Source organism: Galleria mellonella, unplaced genomic scaffold (genome assembly GCF_026898425.1).
Source record: "Galleria mellonella isolate WM207_F2 unplaced genomic scaffold, CSIRO_AGI_GalMel_v1 utg654, whole genome shotgun sequence".
In the NCBI taxonomy this organism is placed as follows: Eukaryota; Metazoa; Arthropoda; class Insecta; order Lepidoptera; family Pyralidae; genus Galleria; species Galleria mellonella.
Genome location: NW_026442139.1, coordinates 930,971 through 953,697, shown reverse-complemented (window position 1 = coordinate 953,697; position 22,727 = coordinate 930,971). Strand labels below are relative to the sequence as shown.

Genomic DNA, 22,727 nt, shown 5'->3' with positions numbered 1-22,727 from the left:
TGTCCCATTTGTGTTTCTACCGTGAAGCAGTTGTTGAATTTACAGGGTACAGAGGAATAACACCTAAGTCCTCAGGAATGGCAACATATGCGGGGTATCATGGGCGAAACAGTATACTCTGTTATGTCCACGGTACTGCTCATATCTATAGGCGACGATTATCACTTTCCATCAGGTAGGCCGTAAGCTTGTTAGCTATTCTAAGTTGCATAAAAAAAAATCCTATTTTTGTGTTTTTGCGTTGCATGCTTTATAGTTTACAAGAGGCAGGAATTAATGTAATCATTTAGATAAATTATGATAATTTACCAAAGTCGCCGTGTGGTCCCGGCGTAGAATGGGACACACCTTTTTTTCTCGTAGGTGTTGTAAGAGGCGACTAAGGTAATTTAATGGTGGAGGGATGGGCAGCAGTGTCTCTCTTAAAACATCACCAAAACGTAACTGCGATTGCCAGTCCGCCTGCCAAGCTTGACAACTACTGGCAAACCCCTCCTTATAGAGGAGGCTTATGTTCAGCAATGGACAGTTAACGGCTGAAATAATAATAAGAAATAAATAAACCCTGAACTATATTTTAACTCCGTATTCTGCTTTACAAAAATAACAAAAAAGCTGTACAAAAAAGAACGAAAAAACTTATCGGGATCTAAATAACTGTAAGTCTGTGCGAGAAGACACAAAAAAAAACTCTACTATAAAATCGTGTCTAGACAATGTTATAGTTTATTCAAAGATCTAGCCTTAATATTACTGCCGAAGATGAAAATGCTAGCCATTTGCGGCGATTCTTATGTTTGATGGAGCTTTAACAGTTGAGTCAATATTTTGATATTTCTTTTAAAGAAAATTAATCTTATTTACTTACTTGTAAATTTAATTAATACTATTTGTATTTTTAATAATGTCATTAATTTAGATTTAGATATTTATATATATATATATATGAGTTATATTTATGTATTTGTGTGTGTATTTCTTATGTATTACTATGTATAATTATTTCAGTATGTTGCTATAATTATGTGACATATTTCTCACCACATCTGCCCTTCATACGTTTTCTGTTTTTACCTAACAGTTAGCTGGTAGATAATGCCATATGGCATCAAACTCGCCACATGTACAAAGTTTTTTTTTTTTATACAACTTAGAATGGCAAACAAGCTGAGAGCCCACCTGATGGAAAGTGGTAACCATCGCCTATAGACATGAGCAGTACCATGGACATAACAGAGTATACTGTTTCGCCCATGATACCCCCCATGCGTTGCCATTCCTGAGGACTCAGGTGTTATTCCTCTGTACCTAGTAAATTCACGCCATATCCCACCCTTCAAAGTTTCCAGTTTTATTGTGCAATAAAGAATAAATGAATAAATGAATGATGAATGATTTAGTTAATTTAATTTCATTTTACTAAAACAAATCAAGTAAAACATTTTTAATTTTAAACCTTAAGTGCTACAACATAATGTAATAATATATTATTTTACATTTCTTCCTGTATGAATAGTGAACTAGAAAAGATTTAAGAAATTATTTTAACAAAAGTGTCAACCGTGGCTGAAAGTGATTGATGGCTGAAACTTCTAACATATAAATTTGGTTTTAGGATAAAAATAAAAAAAAAAAAAAGAATCATCAAGAGCTAATGACCCATGAACAATCCCAGCTTCAAATATAAAAATCGATTTATATTAATGTCTCCTTGTAGAAAATTCGACATTTTTGGTAAATTTTAATCCTAATGGAATCCGTTCTATCAAATGAAGATTTTAAGAAATGTCTGAGTCAGCAATCGAGTCTGTCTGCGATATGTTTTATCTCGAATCGTTTCTGCACAGGACAGATTTGTTGAAATGGTTTTTTAAAGCGGCAACCACCGTAATGACGCCAGCTTTTGGATTTAAGAGGGTTTTCAATTAAAACAACCTTTTCCAGTAAAACAGATATTGAGATCTTCGGGAGGTGTTGTTTTAAATTTTTATTTATATATTAATTAAAAATAATTACAACATTATAACAGCAAAAGCCAAATCATAGTTATAAACCTAGTGTGCTAACATACAAAATTATAATAAATGTATTTAACCCAACTCTAGATATTTCTGAGCCGCTTCTGTATATAAATATAATTCAGGATAAATTGGTAGGATCAATTCAGGCAAAGTAAGATTTATTTTTTATATTGTTTCAGGTACATAAACATCTGTTTGTTGTCTAGTTTTTTTTAACGTGGGTACGATTTTATATGAAGATTGACAATTCAATTGTTAATCCAAAATACCTAGCACTTTAGTCTTCAGAAATACAAATACATAAAAGATGGGACCTTGTACCTCCGATGATACAATATCTAATGTCTAGATGCGACATCTACAATTATTTACTAAGCAAGGCATCAGCTTGTTACTAATAAAAACACACAGACAAACCTTGTATACGGTTATATATTTATTAAATATATTATGAATTAATTAATTAATGAGTATACTTTATTTGCATTATATAATATAGGGAATAAGCAAGACAATTAGTAAATGTAACGATACAGTTGTATAAGTACAGTAAGGCGGTCTTATTGCTGAGAGCAATCTTTTCAAGACAATGTTAGGGTAATGGACTAATTGCTGCACAAGTAGGTATGATAATATTGTATAAATATAGATTATATTTAGATAGTTCTTTTATTCTGCCATTTAATTGAAGAGTTTTAATATTACTTCGAAATAAACCTATTAATGTTATAAGAAATCTGTAAGTCCTTATAAAATTAATCGCAACCAATTCATCGTTTTGCAGAAACCTCGAGGGATAATCTTTAAACGTCGAAATCTTTTTAAAGTTCTGTAATAAACTGTACGATATTTTAGAAAACCTACAAACCAATGTACGCCGCCGATGATAAAGTAGCTAAAACGAGTTGGAGAAACTTTAAAAGCTGAAACCTAATCTCGATCACGTCCATCACTGGAGGCTGAAAATAGGGGGAGTGAGCACACAATATCTCACGTCTCGCTTTGGCAGGCTTAATTACCTTCTGACAGTTAACAGAACTGTCTTAAAATTGCACTTCGTACTGAAACTCGGTCTGAGAGAAACTCGAAATTGTAAGGTTGAAATTTGTTAGAAGACGTAGCCAATTTAAACATTCAGTCATGTATTTTCAGGTGTCTAAAAGTATCGAGAATATAATTTTAAATCTCTTAAACCACAAGGAATTACAACAACACAACAATATCCTACATTTTCTCTAATTAATTGCATGTAAGAAGGGTATAAAATAGCTACTTTATTTTAATTATAATAATTTAGCGATTTTAGAAATTTCCCCTCCCATGAACGCTCACGTTATGGAAGGAGCTCCCTGTCGAGGTTTCTCCAAGAGACTACAGCAGGGGTTTTTAAAAAAGGAGATAAAGAGGTAACTCAACGCGCGCGTAAATTTAAACTACAACAGTTGTCTATGTTAGAAATTGCATATAAAAATGCTATCGGGCATCTAGGACCAATATAGACTGTCTACATCAGCATGAAACGCCTCTCCAACTTTTACATCAATGCGTGTGACCATATATAAACATTGGAGCTCTGTTTGTGTTTGTAAGGAAACATCTTCAGTAGCGGTATTGCCAGATGGTATTATATTCTTTGATCGAAGTTTTGTCAATATTTTTACTTAGTCATTTTTAATTCTTTGGATTTTGGAGAGGTCTGCCTTATTGTTGTAGACACTCGTAGACTCATCCATCAAACCTTTTCTTACTTAAAAGATAAAACTGAACTAGTACGTAACAAAAATAGACCAACTATGCAGGTTGCAGGCACAATAAAAAACTAACTTCTGATATTTTCCAACAAATTCCCACATATACTATTACAACTATACAAAATTTTTGCAGTCTGAGTGCCGAAAGGTTAACTAGGTTCCGAGAGGCGATCTAATAATTTGCTTAAAGATGTCTCGTTTAGAGTTGAAACAATTGTGGCAAAACGTGCGTGAACAAAATGACAGTCGGAGATTTATGGCCAATATGGGAGATCGTAATAATGGTGGTCAATATTTGAGTGGTGGTAGTCACACATATACTAATGTTAGCGGACTTAAACAAAATAATAAGTAATCAAATAACCAATGATATGGACTTCCAGAAGGTAACATCTAGTTAAATAAACAAAAACAGAGTTCTAGTAAAACAAACAGAATTTATATAAAGGCGTCTGATAAGTATTCTAGCTAACACTCTGAAAGTAATCTGGATCAAATAAACATATCAATTTAAAAAGCGTATTATTATTATTGACAATATGAAATACATTTTCATTAAGTAGAAATAAATTATCCAATAAAATATCAAATGTATATGTAATCAAGAAAATAGCCGTATAATTCATTCCTATTTACAATAATGTAAGAACACTCGAAGCGTCAACAAGTCAAAACAAGAGAGGAATCACAATATAAAGTATTTACTTTATACTATACAAGTGAAGTATCACTATGCTGCATCACTTCCGACACTTATCCGATCTCGCCCGGCGGCTGGAGACCTCCCCCATCCCCCACTTAGGAGTAAATTATACAAATGATGTTACTGGGACTTAAGTGTTCGCACTCCGCATTACCCGTGATGCCTTCCTAAATTTTCCATATAATATCTTTAGAGGGTACTGTCTGAAACTCATCTCTAGTATCGATGATCGCTCTTGTAATTACTATGTGCTTAACGGTTCTTGCTGTAATATGATTATAATATTTTCATATATATAATATTACTTTTGCGTTGTGCAAATGAGTTCACGTATTCGAATCCCGGTTGGACCCATTTTGAAAACTTGGTACTTTTCTATATTTGTTCCAATCTAGGGATTGTGAGTTCCTTCCAAATCATTACTGGTTTTCCCCAATCATTAAGGTTTTGTTTCATAAACAAAAACTATATTAATAGACATAATATTTACATATGACTCATTAACATCAACATATTAGCTATAAATTGTCCACTGTTGAACATAGGCGCCCTCTATAAACTTCTATAATGAATGTTCCTCAGCCACTTTTATCCATACGATTCAGTCATTACAAAATTATTATGGGAAGAAATTAGTTAAATATCTATACTAAAACAACAGGAAATTAATAATCTTCTGTTTAAAGTCACTTAAACAAAATATTTATCTAATTTTAGATCAATCAAAAATATTTTATTTATATAAACTTATGTATGAGCACTTTAAAAATGTGAATCTTTGTATTGCTTCAAGCAAAATCAGAAAGCTATTTTAGCCGAGCGAACAGGCAAGACTCGACTGCGGAACTTTTCAAATAAAAATGGAATTCAAGCTTAAAATTTTCTATTTATACTTGTTATATTAATTAGCACTTGGAAAAGTCAATGCAACTCAATACAATTATTAATAACATCAAACTTATTGAGGTTCGCGGTCAAAAAGAAACGGAATCGATAAAGAAATGTCTTTACTCTGGGACTGTTATTATCCTAAATTCCAAAAACTTTTTTGTTTTTAATTTTAATATCCCTTATTTTAACCTGATCATATGCGAAACTACGACAATTTGGTTTCCGATCGTTAAAGGAAGCCATATATCTGCTGATAACTCAAAAGACGTATATCGTTAAAGTACAGAGTAGAGAGTCGTTTGTAATTGTAGATTGCCGTCGAATTACGTTCAAATGGTTTTGGGACCGCGCCATAAACTCTTAGCTCCTAGGCTTGTTTAAGTTTTATGGCTTTTATTAATAAGATAAGGAAGTCATTTGGCCTATATAGGCTGCTATTCGACGATTGCTATTGTGTAAAATTAGAGACAGACAGTATCAATGAAACTGGATGTTCTTTTAAAGGAACATAAATAAAAAAAATTAGAATAACTAATACAGCGTATCCAGTTGACAAGTTAGTGTAAGAGGCCCAAAATGGCTTCAGAGCAATAGAATTGTACTAATTTCCGAACCATATAAAAATAAATAAAAATAATGTGAAAATTTAATGTTTTACGAACAGAAAGGTAGTGGCTTTTAAAAGGGAGCCAGTAATTTCGACTTTAAGCTTTTGTGGTCTAAAGCGATTGATCACGCGAAACTAAAGAGATCTTTCTAGATCACATAAAACCCGGACCCACTTAATATACACTATTGTATGAAAAAGTTAATCCAAAACATATTTGAATCTCTTCTTACAATTCAATATTATTTTCTAGCACAATATATGTATTTAAAAATTCAACAATCGCCAAACAAAATGTTAGTACATCGACGTCGTTTACAGTGACGTTTGTTGGACCCAATGATGTTACGTAAATCGCTAAATAACTGTCAAACACGTCGGATTTTCAGATTGTTTTACTTTCATTTAGAAATTCGTTTCGTGACTTAGGAAATTCATTAAAATTAAACATAATTTACTTATTTATAATTGCTTTACAATATAAACAGTAATTTACAGACCAATTATACGATATTGGTATTACATTTAACAGTAAATTAGATTAATTAATGACTTTTATAAGGTTTTATTATCCTTCCTGAATGTACACAATATGACTTATTTTCTGCAATAGTTACTCGTAATTTTAAACTTTGGCGTTGTTTACACGTATTTTAAATACACAATCGGAACTAACCGGGATATAAAAGCCTTTACAGTGAAATAGTACTTACATACCTGCTTCTTTATTGACGACGTTTCCTGTAAAGGTTTTTACATCGCGTTAAGTCCTGATTGTGTATTTAAAATAAATGTTTTCTGCATCAATAAACAATTATTTAAATTATTTTCAATATATGTGTCTGAAAACATTGATTATCATTTATTTATTTTAAGATAGTGTAAATCGTCTGGGCCTAAAAAAAAAACATCTTATAATTATTTAAATAAAAATAAAACAATTGTGAAAATACAAAATAACAATAAAAATTGTTGAAGTTATCGAATCAAAAACTGTTAAAGGATTACTTAATTCTTCTCACGCCGAATTTCAACATAATAACCCACATATAGCGACCGATTCCTCCCCGAGGGAGCTGGGGGCTGGTGTGAGAGGTGCACCCCTACCCTCGGAAGCGGAAGGATCGTGCAGTAATTACGGATATGCCCGTCCGGCGACAACCACTTCGAAATTCGCACTTCTATTTGAGTACCGACTAATTTTACGGAAGTTCCGCACCGCAGCTCCAAAACATCACGGTATTTCGGCGGAGACCCGAACTGGAAGGCTCAGTTTGTTTTAAGTTTGCATTTTGTTTCTCGTGACTCTGTTCGCTTCTTATCTTGGAATGTGAAATCGCTACTTTGGTTTGTAATATAACCTTAAAACTTTTTAGTATATTTTTATGACTAGCTGCAACCCGAGGCGTCGCCTGTGGTCGTATGGTGATGGTAAAAATCCTATGACCTTCCTCAAATCCAAAAAGAATTTTTCAAAACCAATCGATAAATCCAGAAATTGGTGCGTTCAAACAAACAAATAAGCCAACTCACTTTATTATATTAGTTTATTATATTACCCACCAGAGGAAGACTTTGTACAAAAATCGTTTGCTTGGGCATCTCTGCTCCATTCGTGTTTATACCGTGAAACAGTTATGTTTGCATGGCTGTATTTCGGTTTGAAGAATGGGATATGACAGTGAATTTATAGGGTACAGAGGAATAACACCTAAGTCCTCAGAACGGCAACGCATGGGGGGTATCATGGACGAAACAGTATACTCTGTTATGTCCATGATACTGCTCATGTCTATAGGCGACGGTTACCACTTTCCATCAGGTGGAGCGTCAGTTTGTTTGCCATTCTAAGTTGCATTAAAAAAAGTATTTATTACTAGTAAATCATCTTAAGGTTACCTGATGAAGATCTTTATTTAGACCGTTGTTATTTTTATATCTTGCTCCTTATAATGCGGTTTTTAACCACATACTTTATGTAAATTCCCCTCATATTTCGCCGCAAAATACGATCCCACTCTTACGCCACCATTAACGATGGTCGACGGGCATTATATATTAATAAACGCTATTACTAAAATTTACTTAAGAGCATTACGTTAAAACTAAAGGTTTGATTGGGTCACGTCGGCTTTTACCAAAATAATATAATCTCAAAGGGCGCACATGATATTTGTTGGAAAGTTTACAACCAATCTGACTTAGAAGTAATCCTTTACTTGTTGAATAAATTTCGCAGTATGATTTTGTAAATAGTTTCCAAAAATCCAGAAGAAAAGTTTTTAATTTCGTCTTTTTTTTTACCACTGAGATGGCTAACTAACATACGGCCCACCTGATGGTAAGTGGTTACCGTAGCCTATGAACACCTGCAATACTAGAGGTTTTACGCGTGCGTTGCCGACCCTGAAGAAACCTCTGTACCCCCAATTGAAGAACCCCATGCTGTAGATTCTTGGGAAAGCCTGGGCAGGAAGCTCATTCCATAACCTGAGTGCTAGTGGGACGAAACATCTCTGAAACCGCGCAGTACGCGACCATTGAGGTTGTCCTACTTTGTTTATTTATAAAACGCTGTTAACTGTCCACTGCTGAACATAGTCTTCCCCGTAAGGGGGTTTTGCCAGTAGTTGCCACGCTTGGCAGGCAGGTTGGCAACCACAGTTAGTCTTTTAGTGGTGTTTTAAGACGGGCGCTATACAATACCTCAAATATTAACCTCATCATCATCAATTCAGCCATTGTCCGTCCACTGCTGGACATAAGCCTCCCCCATAGACTGCCATAAAGAACGATCCTGAGCCACCTGCATCCACTGACTCCCTGCAATGCATTTCATGTCGTCACTCCATCTAGTGGGCGGTCGTCCTATTTTGCGTTTACCCGTACGCGGTAACCACGTAACGCGGGAATAATCAACCTCAGTACAATTTAATCCACTTGAAGTCGCTGTTCAATCTAATATAACTACGAAATATCTCAATATTCATAAATATATACTTATACTTACGATTCAAAACTAACAATGGCTGCCAAGAAAACTTAGTTAAAAACTAAAAGCAAACTGATATGTATTTTTTTTTATACAACTTAGAATGGTAAACAAGCTGACGGCCCACCTGATGGAAAGTGGTAACCGTCGCCTATAGACACGAGCAGTACCATGGACATAACAGAGTACACTATTTCGCCCATGATACACCCCATGCGTTGCCATTCCTGGGGACTCAGGTGTTATTCCTCTATACTCGGTAAATTCACGCCATATCCCACCCTTCAAACCGACATATAGCCATGCAAACAACTGCTTCACGGTTGAAACACGAATGGGACAGAGGTACACAAGCAATCGACTTTTGTACAAAGTAAATATAGTAAATAAATAAGTATTTATTTCTCTCCATCTGATAAAAAAATAAATATAAACATTTAAAATATAAACATTTTTTTTAAATCGCTATTTAGTATCTCTACTCATTCTAAAGGTTGACTGGTAGAGAATCTTTATACTCATTAAGTCCGCCTTCTATACCAAGAAAATGTTTATTGGTTAATAAAGTTTAAATAAATAATATTTCTAAAAAGAATAAAAACAGCGCCCATCTAAAAGTGAACGAATAACAATATTTTAAAATAATAGGATAGGATAGGGCGGCCATCAATGAAATCCGCTTACCGATGAAATGGAGTGTATCTATTCGGTATAAAGAACCAAAGCAATACGATTGACGACATTATGATTGGTTTTGTGACCGGCCCGAGAGAAATACGGACACGATCGGACTGAATGAGACCACGGATTGTTTGCCGGAATGCGTACGTGTTCCGAAGTATAATGTTTAAAGCGCTTTGTTGCAGCGGTTGTGGTTTCAAAAAGCACTGATGCTGAAACGACTTTACTACATTTTTTTTATACAACTTAAAATGGCAAACAAGTTGAAGGCCCACCTGTTGAAAAGTGGTAACCGTCGCCTATAGACATGAGCAGTACCATGGACATAACAGAGTAACCCTGTAAATTCACGCCATATCCCACCCTTCAAACCGAAACACAGCTATGCAAACACAACTGCTTCACGGTAGAAACACGAATGGGGCAGAGGTAACCAAGCAATCGACTTTTGTACAAAGTCTCCCTCTTATATTTCAAACACTTCGTCGTTTGATTTCTCCAACACAAACTGGTTTAAACCTCCCAAACTATGTTAATAACTAAACACATAATTTCAGAATGGAAGATTCATAACTTTTCATTGTTTATCAACCCTTTGCAGAAAATATTCAGTTTATTTATTTTCTATCATTTATCACCCCATTGCTCCTTTGTAGAAACGTTCAGTTTCACTATCAGAACACCCCTGTAAGGATGCCAATGATTTTGCTATCACCATGTATATTAAATACGAGTATATTAAATTTCCTGCAATATTGTGAGCATTAGTGTCCTTTCACATGGCGCGGCTCGATTTTGATCGCGTTCAAAATTGAGTTTTGGATTATTGGTGTAAGGTTTATTTTAACATTTCACTTCTATAAAGTAGGCTCTCAGCATTCAAATATAAGAAAAGAAATGCGATGTAAAACTAAACCTTATTTCAATAATATAACCCCGGTCTGTGTGAAGTGAGACCGCTTCAAGATCAGAACTAAAGTTTGCCGTGATATCGGCAACTAGGAGAAGTGAAATGAGTTTTATACAGCAATAAAGAGTTTATGTAAGTAATATGAAGCGATAAGGACAGTATCATAGTTTTATATGCGACTGTATTTCCTGTACGTATCTCTTTATAGTATATCAATTTGTACGGAAAATATGAGGTTTTGTCACCTTCAAGGGAATTTTAAATACCAATTTTTAAGAGAAAAGTCTACGGTTATCTTTGTAAAAAACTGTGAAAGAAGTTCATCATCTTCTTCATCATCACTTTTGATCTCTGTCGTTGTTTATTTGTGTTATCGTATATAATCTATAAGTATGTAGGTATATTTATATATGTATATTTATATTTGTATGTATGTATTTGTATTACATATTTGTATATCTATGTAATATTTGTTTAATGTATTCATGTATGTATATTTAAATAACCATAATGTGCAGTAGTTCTCCATTGTATGTGTTGTAATTTTTTTCACCGCATAATAAAATTTCTGTTTCGCCAAAGGTCGACTGCGAGAGAATGCTATATAGTATTAAGTCCGCCTTTTTGGATATACCAGACATTTTTTTACATATATATATATATATATATATATATATATATATATATATATATATATATATATATATATATATATATATACAGTGGTCAATAAAGAATAAATATAATAAAATAAATAAATTTTAACATCGTGATAGAATAATCACAATTCTTCTCTGCATTAAAAAGAAATTTTTATTTATGTAATTTGAAAAAAGAAACATGAATTCTTTTTTTTGCTCTTTATTTATTTTTGCATAATATAGTAGATATTTCATTAAAAAAAAGTCGATATTATTCGATATATTCACTGTGTGGTCCCAGCATAGATAGGCCACCACTTCCTTTCCCGTCGGTGTCGTAAGAGGCGACTATGGTAACTTAATAGTTGAGAAAACGGCAGCAGCATCTCTCCTGCCTGCCAAGCGTGGTAACTATATTTTCAAACTAGTTGATTCGAATCCCTCCCATCAATGCTAACGGTGGTCCAACAAAGTATTCAAATTTTATGTGTACGAATACTTTTTGTTTGTCATTATTTGGGTAGGTTTATATTTAGCAGTCGATATTTAACAGTTGATATAATAATAATATACATATACATATATATATATATATATATATATATATATATATATATAACTTTGGATTCTGAAAAAGTACTTTTAATACGTATTGCATAGTAACTTGATGAATTTTTGTTTATACAACTTAGAATGGCAAACAAGCTGACGGCCCACCTGATGGAAAGTGGTAACCGTCGCCTATAGACATGAGCAGTACCATGGACATAACAGAGTATACTGTTTCGCCCATGATACTCCCCATGCGTTGCCATTCCTGAGGACTCAAGTGTTATTCCTCCGTACCCAGTAAATTCACGCCATATCCCACCCTTCAAACCGAAACACAGCCATGCAAACACAATTGCTTTACGGTTGAAACACTAATGGGACAGAGGTACCCAAGCAATCGACTTTTGTACAAAGTCAAAGTCCTCTGGTAAGTCTCTCTCCATTTAGTTACAACACACATCCATCTCAACATTCTGTTACTAAGTATCTTGTTTTCTGTATTTTTCTTTGAAGAGTGAAATGTTACAGTGAGACTACATACTGGGTAAAACCTAGATAGGGTATTTCAAGATTTTTACTTTGCGTTAAAATAAATGAATTAGTCCACCAAAATTTTTCACAGTTTTCTAACTTCGTTGGAATTTTTCTTTTTTTATGCAACTTAGAATGGCAAATAAGCTGATGAAAAATGGTAATCGTCACCTATAGACATGAACATTGTCATAGATATAATAGAGTGCTTTATATCGTCCATGTTACCTTTTAGCCGTTGCCATTCCTGAGGGCTCAGAAGTTATACCTATGTACATTGTAATATCAGTGCTATATTTCATCCTTTAAACCGAAACACAGTCATGCACACATAACTACTTTACGGTAGAAACACGAATGGGACAAAAATATCCAAGCACTTTTGTACAAAATCTTGCACTGGCAAATTTGGTTTTATTAAACCACTCGTATTAAATTTTCTAATAACAAGAATTATATAAGTATTTTCAAGAAAACTTATTTTTATACCTATAATAATTCAATTTGAGAAACCTCTATAACTGGGATTACGTAGGTGTTTTTTATGAAAAACTCATGTTATAATTAATTCTTATTTAATTTGTTTCCGACAGCAGATATAAAGGGAAGTTTGTTTAACGAGAAAGTCAAGTTGTAGCGGTTAAAGTTAATTATACTTTTTAATCGATCAATTAGTCTATGACTACCTTAACAACCGCCAACAATTTGTTATGGCCAAGAAAAGATTAGGGCTTACTCTTGTAATGGTCTCGGATTAAAATAAAATCTGTATTCTACAAAGGCCTCGAATATCTCGAGGTTATAATAACGAATGTGCTTTTTTAAACGACTTCAAAAAAAAATACTCAATTCAACTGTATTTAATTTTGTGCGTATGTTATGTGGTTTAATTATAAATTTTAAATCAAATTTGATTGACGCTTTTTTTTTCAATCGATGGGGTTTACTCCCGTGTTGATTGCGTATTAATTTTGACACTGTATTGCGAATTTAATTTTGTTATGAGAATTGTGCAGTGAATTTTTAAATTACTGTTTATTTTATGTAACTATTACGTCAATTATGATCCGATTTTGGTGACTGTTTAAAAAAATATAAGGTGTAATATAAAACTATTTGAATTTACTGGGTACAGAGGAATAACACCTGAGTCCTCAGGAATGGCAACGAATGGAAGGTATCATGGACGAAACAGTATACTCTGTTATGTCAATGGTACTGCTCATGTCTATAGGCGACGGTTACCACTTTCCATCAAGTGAGCCGTCAGCTTGTTTGCCATTCTAAGTTATAAAAAAAATTGATAAGATTAAGAATAAGTACATAAGAGGAAAGTTGAAAGTAGCGCCAATAATCCCATTTTGCTAGCACATACTAGAAATGGAGTACATTGCTGTGTAATGTATCTTGTCAGATAACCACTTGAAGATCATCGTAGCTAGCCACAGTAAATCAACTAACCTGACTTCATCCCCATCATTTGCATATTATCAGTATGGTGGGTGTACCAGTTTATCAATTTAAAAAAGTCTCCGGTAATGGTAAACGCCGTTAACAAATCCAATTAAACCGAAGCACCACAGTATGTTCATCCCCTATCACGTTAAATTCAAATATGCTCGGTGACTCATAAGAAAATACAGAATTGTAAGTATATATTTTGCATACGAAGTAATCTACCTACAATTTTCACGATGCACTATTGGAAAGTCGAAGTAACCTTAGACGGCCCACGGCTACTTGATTCATCTTCCAAGCCCTACTGTGGGGTGTGAGGGGGCGGGCGGCGCGGGGTAGACAAGCGGGGGTATCGACCCGCGCCATTATACCCCTAGGTCGTTCACCCCGCGCCCCTCGTAGGCCCCCACGTAGCGTCGTAGCCTCGCAGCCGAAAACAAGGGACGAATTATATATTTTTTTTCTACCCTGTTTCGATATTGAACAGTATGTCTGCTATTTGTTTTGATCACGATTAAAGAGAATGTCCAAATTTATCTTTAACGATATCAAGCGTGTTGAATTAAAGGTTTTCGTATTTGGAACAATCACGGCCGTTTATGTAACTGGCCGATGGGGAAAATAATTTAATGGAACTCACATGCCGCTATGTGTGTGTGTGACGAAGCAAGAATACAATGGGATACAATGTACCTATTCCTGCTTCGTCACTATTCCCTTTTGTAACTAGGATGTCGTAAATGCTATTGAAGTTAATTTAATACACACGTTGAAAAGAAGAGAGTTTTGCAATGAAACCCTGTATTGAATATATATAAATAAAAATATTTTTTTGTCAAGTACACTTCTTTTATTAATCATATAGTCCTGATATAAAATAGACCATCCCTTCCTTTCCCGCAAGAGGCGACTAAGAGAACTTAGCAGTTAAGATAACGCATGGAGGGTATCATGGACGAAAAATAGATGTCCAGGCTGCTCATGTCTATAGGCGACGGTTACCACTTTCCATCAGGTGGGCCGTCAGCTTGTTTGCTTCTAAGTTGTAAAAAAAATCACCAAAGCCTAACTGCAGTTACTAATCCGCCTGCTAAGTGTGGCAACTATTGGCAAATCCACCATTATGAGGAGACCTACGTTCAGCAATGGATCGTTAATACTTAATTTCTATATTTATATTTTTTTATAAATAAGCTGACAGCCCACCTGATGAAAAGTGGTAACCGTCGCCTATAGACTATGGACATAACAAAGTATACTGTTTTGCCCATGATAGCCCCATGCGTTGCCATCCCTGAGGACTCAGGTGTTATTCCTCTGTACCTTGTAAATTCACTGCCATATCCCACCCTTCAAACTGAAACACAATTGTGCAAACAACTGTTTCACAGTTGAGTCACGAATGGGACAGGGGTACCCAAGCAAACGACTTTTGTATAGTCTCCCTCTGGTAAGATGATGATGATGATACTTAACAATAAATATTTTAAAATAGTAATTTCTTTGTAAATTTATTTCCCGATTCGAAATGCAAATTCAGCTGAGAAAAAAACTGTCAAGTAACTCAGTTACTGCTTTAAAAAAAATGTAAACGAATAAAATAAAATCACAAACTTCACATTAATAAAAAAAAAACTACAATCATAGTATTCTGAAGCAGATAACTCTCTACTATAAGCACCCGTTCACGAGTATGACGGATACGCCAGTCATCGTGTGCGATCATATTATACAATATAAAGTCCAACAACTCGACCCACCACGTCGCTACCATTCTAAACATTATAGTGAGCATTTATGGAATATGAATATTTATAGGACAAGAGGACTCTCCCTGAGATAAGGAAAAATATTATGATTATAGCCTACTTGTATCGACATAGTACAAGTTTATATTTTAAACTATTCTTCTCTTGTAGTTCTGTTTTCGTTACTTGTCGCCTGTTATGGTTTTCAAAAAAACAGGAATGTTATTTTGTATTTTTACTCCAACATTTGATGTTTGTCATTCCGTGTGGTCCCGGCGTAGAATAGACCACTCCTTCTCCTCCCGTATGTGTCGTAAGAGACGACTAAGGGAGGGCAAGGGATGGACAGTAGGGTCCCTCTTAAAACATCACTAAAGCCTAACTACGGTTGCCAATCCACTTGCCAAGCATGGCAACTACTAGCAAAGCCCTCTAAAGGGAAGGCTTATGTTCAACAGTGGGCAGTTAAAGGCTGATATGATGATGATGATAATTTATATACAAGGTAATAAAAAAAAATACGGGGGGAAAGGGATTGTTAGTAATGGAGACTAAAAATCCCATTGCTAGCAATATACCCAACCAGGTTGACCTCCTCGTGGTTCCCCCTAGAAACTATCATGATTAATTCGTGATGAATTCATCATGATGGGCTAACTAGCCTGGTTTCATTCTCATAAATCACCCTTCACTGGTGCTCCGCCAGCGTATCCCGTTAGCGCAGGCGGAGTTACCATATCATTTTCACCCATAAAAAAAAATAAAAATAAATACTGGATGGAATCGAACATTAGCATTTTGGTTATTTTGTTAAATTCCACTATTGTTTAGTTTAAACCTACTATGATATTAATAAAATAGGATTGTACAAAACTGAATAACTGTCTAATAAATACTAAATATAATAAAAACTAAATAATATACAGAATATAATAGATTAATGACTAATAGGGAAATTTATAGAGCCTCTACTAATAATAAATATTCCTATAACAAATGCTGATGTTCACATGTAATTATTTTGTTTAATTCCGTTAACATTAGTATAATATATTAGCGGATTTAAACAAAATAAACTTAATCAACTTAACAGTGATATAGATTGCCACAAAATAACCCTTAATTTTATATCAATCAAATACTCATATTTATATTTTGTATGAATAAACTATCATAATATGACAAATGTTGATACAATACGTACGTAAATTATTATCAATTACATTATTGTTTAATTTATTCTATTATCACGTGAAAATCAATCACAGTAGAACAACGAATGACATTTGACATTTACACAGCAAACTACGCCATATAAAGTCAACAATGTAAAGCTCGTACAACAATGGCTTTTAAATAACTGATAGTTATTTTTTTATAAATATATTGATATTACATTTTTTAAAATTGATAACAAATAGATTTCTTTATTCAACTTAGAATGACAAACAAACTGACGGCCCACCTGATAGAATTAGCATGGACATTATAATAATAATATAATAATAATAAAATTTATTGCCATTCTTCACAAATTATAATTAATTTATCAATATATTGTCCATTAATCGTATGCGTGGCAATAGGTACAAACTCAGCTTTTGCTGGACTGATGTTCGTTCAGCGCTGATTTTCAGTTTGCACCTACACGGGGCACCGTTTCATTATCAAATATATATATTGATGCAGATATTACATAAAAAGTAAAAGAAAACAATACAAAAACTAAAATAAACAAGTATAAAAACAATGAGTAAAAGAAAAAAAAAATAAAATATAACAGAACAAGAATCCAATATACCAAATTAGTGACAAGAAAAAAATTACATTAGCAGTACCATAGACATAATAGCGTATACTGTTTCGCCTATGATACTCCCCATGCTTTGCCATTCCTGAGCAGTCCGGTGTTATTCCTCTGTACCCTGTAAATTCACTGCCATGCAAACACAACTGCTTCACGGCAGAAACACGAATAAGACAGACGTGCCCAAGCAAACGAGTTTTGTACAAAGTCTCCCTCTGGTGTTGTAACAAAATGTTTGCATTGTGTTCAAATTTGGAAGCATCGTAAATTGAGACAGTGTTACACTTCTACACCACTAAATCCCTAGAACCTACTTTGCTTTCTCGTAGTTTAGACAAATAGTCTAGTCTTTCTAAGTATTATAATAAAAACCGCTTTATTTGGAAGTGACTGACCACGAAAATCATTTTGCTTTCCTGTTGTCCCAAAAGTTCTAAACCTTCGACTAGAAATTTAGTAAAACGTGTTTCCATTAATTACAAGGCTATATCCTCAATTGCCTTAAGGGGGTCACACACGATACGCGTACATAACAGAGCCTTTATACACGATCAATTATCGAGCGACCTCTTATATACATATATATGCTTTTAGCTATTGGATTAATTTTTCACGATTTGAACTCAATCGAAGTGGGTCGAGTCCCAAAACGGAGGGCGTCGAGTTCTCACCAAACATCCGGGACCCTTCAAAAACTTCAGCTCATCAAGATGACACAATTAATCAATTTTGATCCTTCTAGGGTTATGTGTAAATGTAATGGAACGCTTATAGGATCAATCTGTCGGTTGTCTGGCCATCCATAAAGACCTTCTCTCGCAACATTTAAAGTTTCAAGTTTGAAATCTCTAAATATTTTACAGAGATTAAAATAGTAGATATATTGAACATTTTGAAAGATTTATTATTATAATAGATTTTTTATTCTTGATTAAAATTCAATGCAATGGTTCAAACGATTGTCATGATCTGCAATATCAGCTTTCTCTGCGTGTCCCAACCAACCAAACCTTTAAAAATTTATATGCCAATGATTAAATGCAACCATATTTCTTCCATTTGTTTCCACTAACTATAGAAAAAATTCATATCTCTGGCGTGCAAGCGATAAATTTAATAAAATATCTAAAGATCTATATTTAGGTTTATTTAATTTTAAGACAGAATGCGCAAGACGTGTGCTGAGTCAGTGGTTTTTTGATGGTTCGTCTTTGAGCGTGTGATTTCAACTCTATTTTTCATAACTATCTCCCTATAATGTTTCTACTACTGTAATGCTGTTACTCTAAGTTTAATTTAGTTGAAAGATTGTAAGTATTAGCGATGTCATATGTATTAGTTGAATATTGTTTTTATTTGTGAAACCCTGTAACTGGCTTTTTGTTTTTATTGTTTTTTTTAATATGATATTTTCTAGCTGTTGATTTTTCTTTAATAAAAAATAAATAAATATTCCTTATTGCATTTGTAAATTACATAGATAATACATTTATAAATATTGTGAGCAAGGGTGGGCTTATCTCTGATAGAGATCTCTTCCAATCAACCCAATATAGTTGGAAAGCATGTCGTTAGCGGGCAGCTAAAGTGGACGAGTGCTATACGAACAATTTTTAATAAACAAATAACTATTAATACTAATCAGTATATATATATATATATATATGTGTGTGTGTATATATATTATACATATATGTATTTTAGATCTAAGAATTGCATGATTATTTATTTTTAATAACTTAAAAATAAGAAAGTTCACTATTTCGCCTGTACTTTTTTTTGTGTGTGAGTGTATACGACGCGATAACTCCGTCAATTTTGAACCGATTTCGATAATTATTCACAAAGGAGAGACATGGGTCGAAAAACGACAAAAAATGTACAGTTCCCCGCATAATAACTTGACAGCTGGATTTGCAGTTTTAGTGTGGAAGGGTCAAAATTTTTTGTAGTTTCTTGACCCATATTTCTTTTGGCGAAAATATTCAGTTCGCACACTCCCTCAATTGTATGCCATTGATTTAGATTTTGTTTAGTATATAAATATTTACAGACAAATTAAATTAAAATTAACTTAACTTAAGGTGGTTGGTCATTAAACAAAACTAGACAAGAGATAGATGGCGCTAGAATACTTGTGGTTTAAAGATAATTTGAGTAAAATTTCTAAATTGACGATTGAATGTTTCTTGTTAGTATGTGTTTTTTTTAGAAAGTTGTACAACCATAATTATACTAGCCCTTAACCCTCCAATGCTGAACATAAGCCTCCCCCTTGGGCGGTTTTGCCAGTAGTTGCCACGCTTGGCAGGCGGGTTGGCAAGCGCAGTAAGGCTTAGAGATGTTTTAAGAGGGATGCTGCTACTCATATCTCACCCTTCCTTAGTCGTCTCTTACGATACCTACAGGAAAGGAAGAAGTGGCCTATTCTATGTCGGTACCAAATGGCCTACAATCCTAGTTGTACAATACAGGAGAATAAAGACAAAAATTAGAATAAATTATTACTATATTGGTAAACAATAAATAAATACACTCGCCAATTTTTAAATTTTATCTCAAATTATCTTTAATTGCAAAATAATCTACAAAAACCACAAGTCTCGATACTAGCGCCATCTAGTGTTTCGTGTTCAATTATGTTTAGTGATCAATCACCTTAGTTAAGGCACTTTTAAACTGTCATATTTTGTAAATCTTATATACTTGTACATTTATTTTATCTATTAGTATTAATTTTATTATGTACCGAGAAGCAAAACGATATATATATATATATATTTACTCGAACGGTTACTACTTAATCATGCTTAAACGGCTGAAAATTCGGTACAGTCAGCAACGTAAATTAATTAACAAAGCTATATAACACAGCTTATCTTATTAATATAATAAAATTGTTAGTAGTCGATGTCTGTATATTGGAAATATTTAAGAAAAATGAATAATAGGAAAAAAATTAATATAAAAACAATATTTTTGAAAAATTCATTTGTACACCGATTTTATTGCGATTTTCATACTTGTATTTTTGAAGTTTTCATTTAAATATAGTTATATGTTTAATCTTGATACGCCATCTACAAATTAACTATTTTATTAGTTATCCTACTTATAAAATCCACGTGTGCGAAATAACGGTCAAAAACTAATACAGAAAAAGAAAGAAAGAAGAAAGAAAGTAAGAAACTTAATTTTACAGAAATATACGACTATGACCCACATAGGGGTAAAAAAAATATTAAGAATTATATTAAAGAATAGATACATAGATATAATACATAGATAGATGGAGAAATAGATATATAATTTATTTGCATCACAGCACACATAATACATTAAATATTGGTACATACTTAAAAAATAAATAAATAAATAATTAATATATATACAAAAAAAAAAGTAATGTATAAGAGTATATAAGCCCAGCCCGAATCAGAGACAGGCAAACGTCAAGTTCTCATTCCGCATGGCCGTCACGTCCGCCATGTGTATCGTGGAGAAATGAAACGTTCGATATTTCGATTATACGTGCACACCGCTTAATTTCTTTATAAATGGCCCCGGAATTTGATATTCGGGGCGCGAGCCCCTGCTATCGACAGGGGCCCGTGCCTTTTTGCTACCCACGTGATTAATTAACAACGAGACCGGTCCGTGATTAATGTATTTCACGAAAAAATATACATCCGATGGAAAAATCAATTTCGGTAGCGAGGGCCACTTATCGGAGTACGAGTACGAGAGAAAGCTATCGGCGACGACACCCAACGCTAAATTGGTTTCGAAAATGTGCCTTACGAATATAGCGCGCTGTGATTTACAATGTTTCTAATTAACTGTTTAATTACACACCTTGACAACTTATTGAAACTTATCTCACAGCATGAAGATAATTATTTCTTATTCTAGATAACTGTACAAAACGTGTGGCCATGTGATTTTATTGTAAATAGCTGGATGCAGTAATAAAACATATACGTATTTGTGATTACATGAGTGTAGTATTAAATTGTCATTAGCAATAGATTTGGATTGAGATCCATGTTGGATTCAAAAGTTGTCCTACTGTTTGTTTGTTTGTTTGTATATTGATTATTATTATAATTTAATCGCTTTCTATTTGTATATAATTATTATTTTCTTTTGTTTGTTTTGTTTTGATTTCTTTTGTTCTTGTTTTGTGCGCTACTCGTACTGTGTGGGCCGCATGCTTCTTTGATTAAATGCTTTCTTTCTTTCTTTCTTTCTTTCTTTCATTCTTTTTTTCTTTCTTTCTTTCTTTCTATATAAAATAATAAGTTTAGTCAAAAGATACAAGGCACCTTTTATGAAAATCTAACATAGAACAAATATAAAAATAATACATTATTCTAAAAAACCTCAGTGTCAACAGCCAGTATTAAAACTGCAACAGATTTATGAATATATTCTACAAAAAATAAAATATTTAGAACAAGTCCAATGTGGAAGTAAAAGAAGAAAACTTATAGAAATCTATTCACCATAATAATAATTATGTTTATTGCCATTTTTTTACAAATACGGTACAATGGTTAGTAGAACATGTATTAATAAATATATTATAAAGTACCCGTATGCCTGACAATAGGTACAAACTCAGCTGGACTGATGGGCGCTGATTTTCAGTTTGTACCTAATGATACAGATCTTTTTATCACCAATTTGAACAGTATTATCTCTTTACGTGACAGTTTTCTCAGATATTTTTTCAAAAATGTCTGTAGTCTATTATTGTGTGACAGTTTACGTACACATAGAAAAATGTTATTTAAAGACTGTTATGCTTGTAGCTCATTTACCTACCAATTAATCACAAAATAATACCAAAAATAAGAATTACAATAAAAATAAGAAAGTTTATATTATAGATACGGATAATTTACAAAATTTGTAAATGAAACTGGACTTAGAGTCCACTTTCATTTAATAATTTTATTGCCTATACAGATTTATCATACTTTATTTAATTAAAAATTCGATAAAATAGCAAATTTTCTATATAATAATATTAATATTTAAAAGTTATATTAATTTATGACAACAATAATCATGTCGCTTTAAAATATAATTCTATTCTTACATTTTAGAATTATATATTGTTTATATTTTATGAATCGACAACATATTTTTCTTCGGAGTAGATTTTTTTTGCTAAATGAGGATGTTGTAAAATAATCTAAAAAAATGTTTTAGAAATACAAATGGGTATAAAATTATACAAATGAGAACTTTCAGAGTATAGGATTTGAAAAGAGTACGGATTGCGTAAAAAGAGTACAAAACTCAGTAAATGAGTATATAGTTGGTCACCTTTATAATAATAATAATTAATACTTTATACTGATGCACACGGGGGATAGCTGGTAAATTAATCTTCTTCCCACACTTCTCACATCCATAATTCTATGTT

At 33.2% G+C, this 22,727-nt stretch overlaps 1 protein-coding gene across 2 annotated transcripts in view; it reads right to left on the bottom strand.

Annotated features, from left to right (window-relative positions):
• The window catches only part of LOC116412781 (uncharacterized), an 83,659-nt gene that overhangs the window by 31,446 nt on the left and 29,486 nt on the right, over window positions 1-22,727 (bottom strand). The gene's annotated exons all lie outside the window — the stretch shown is intronic.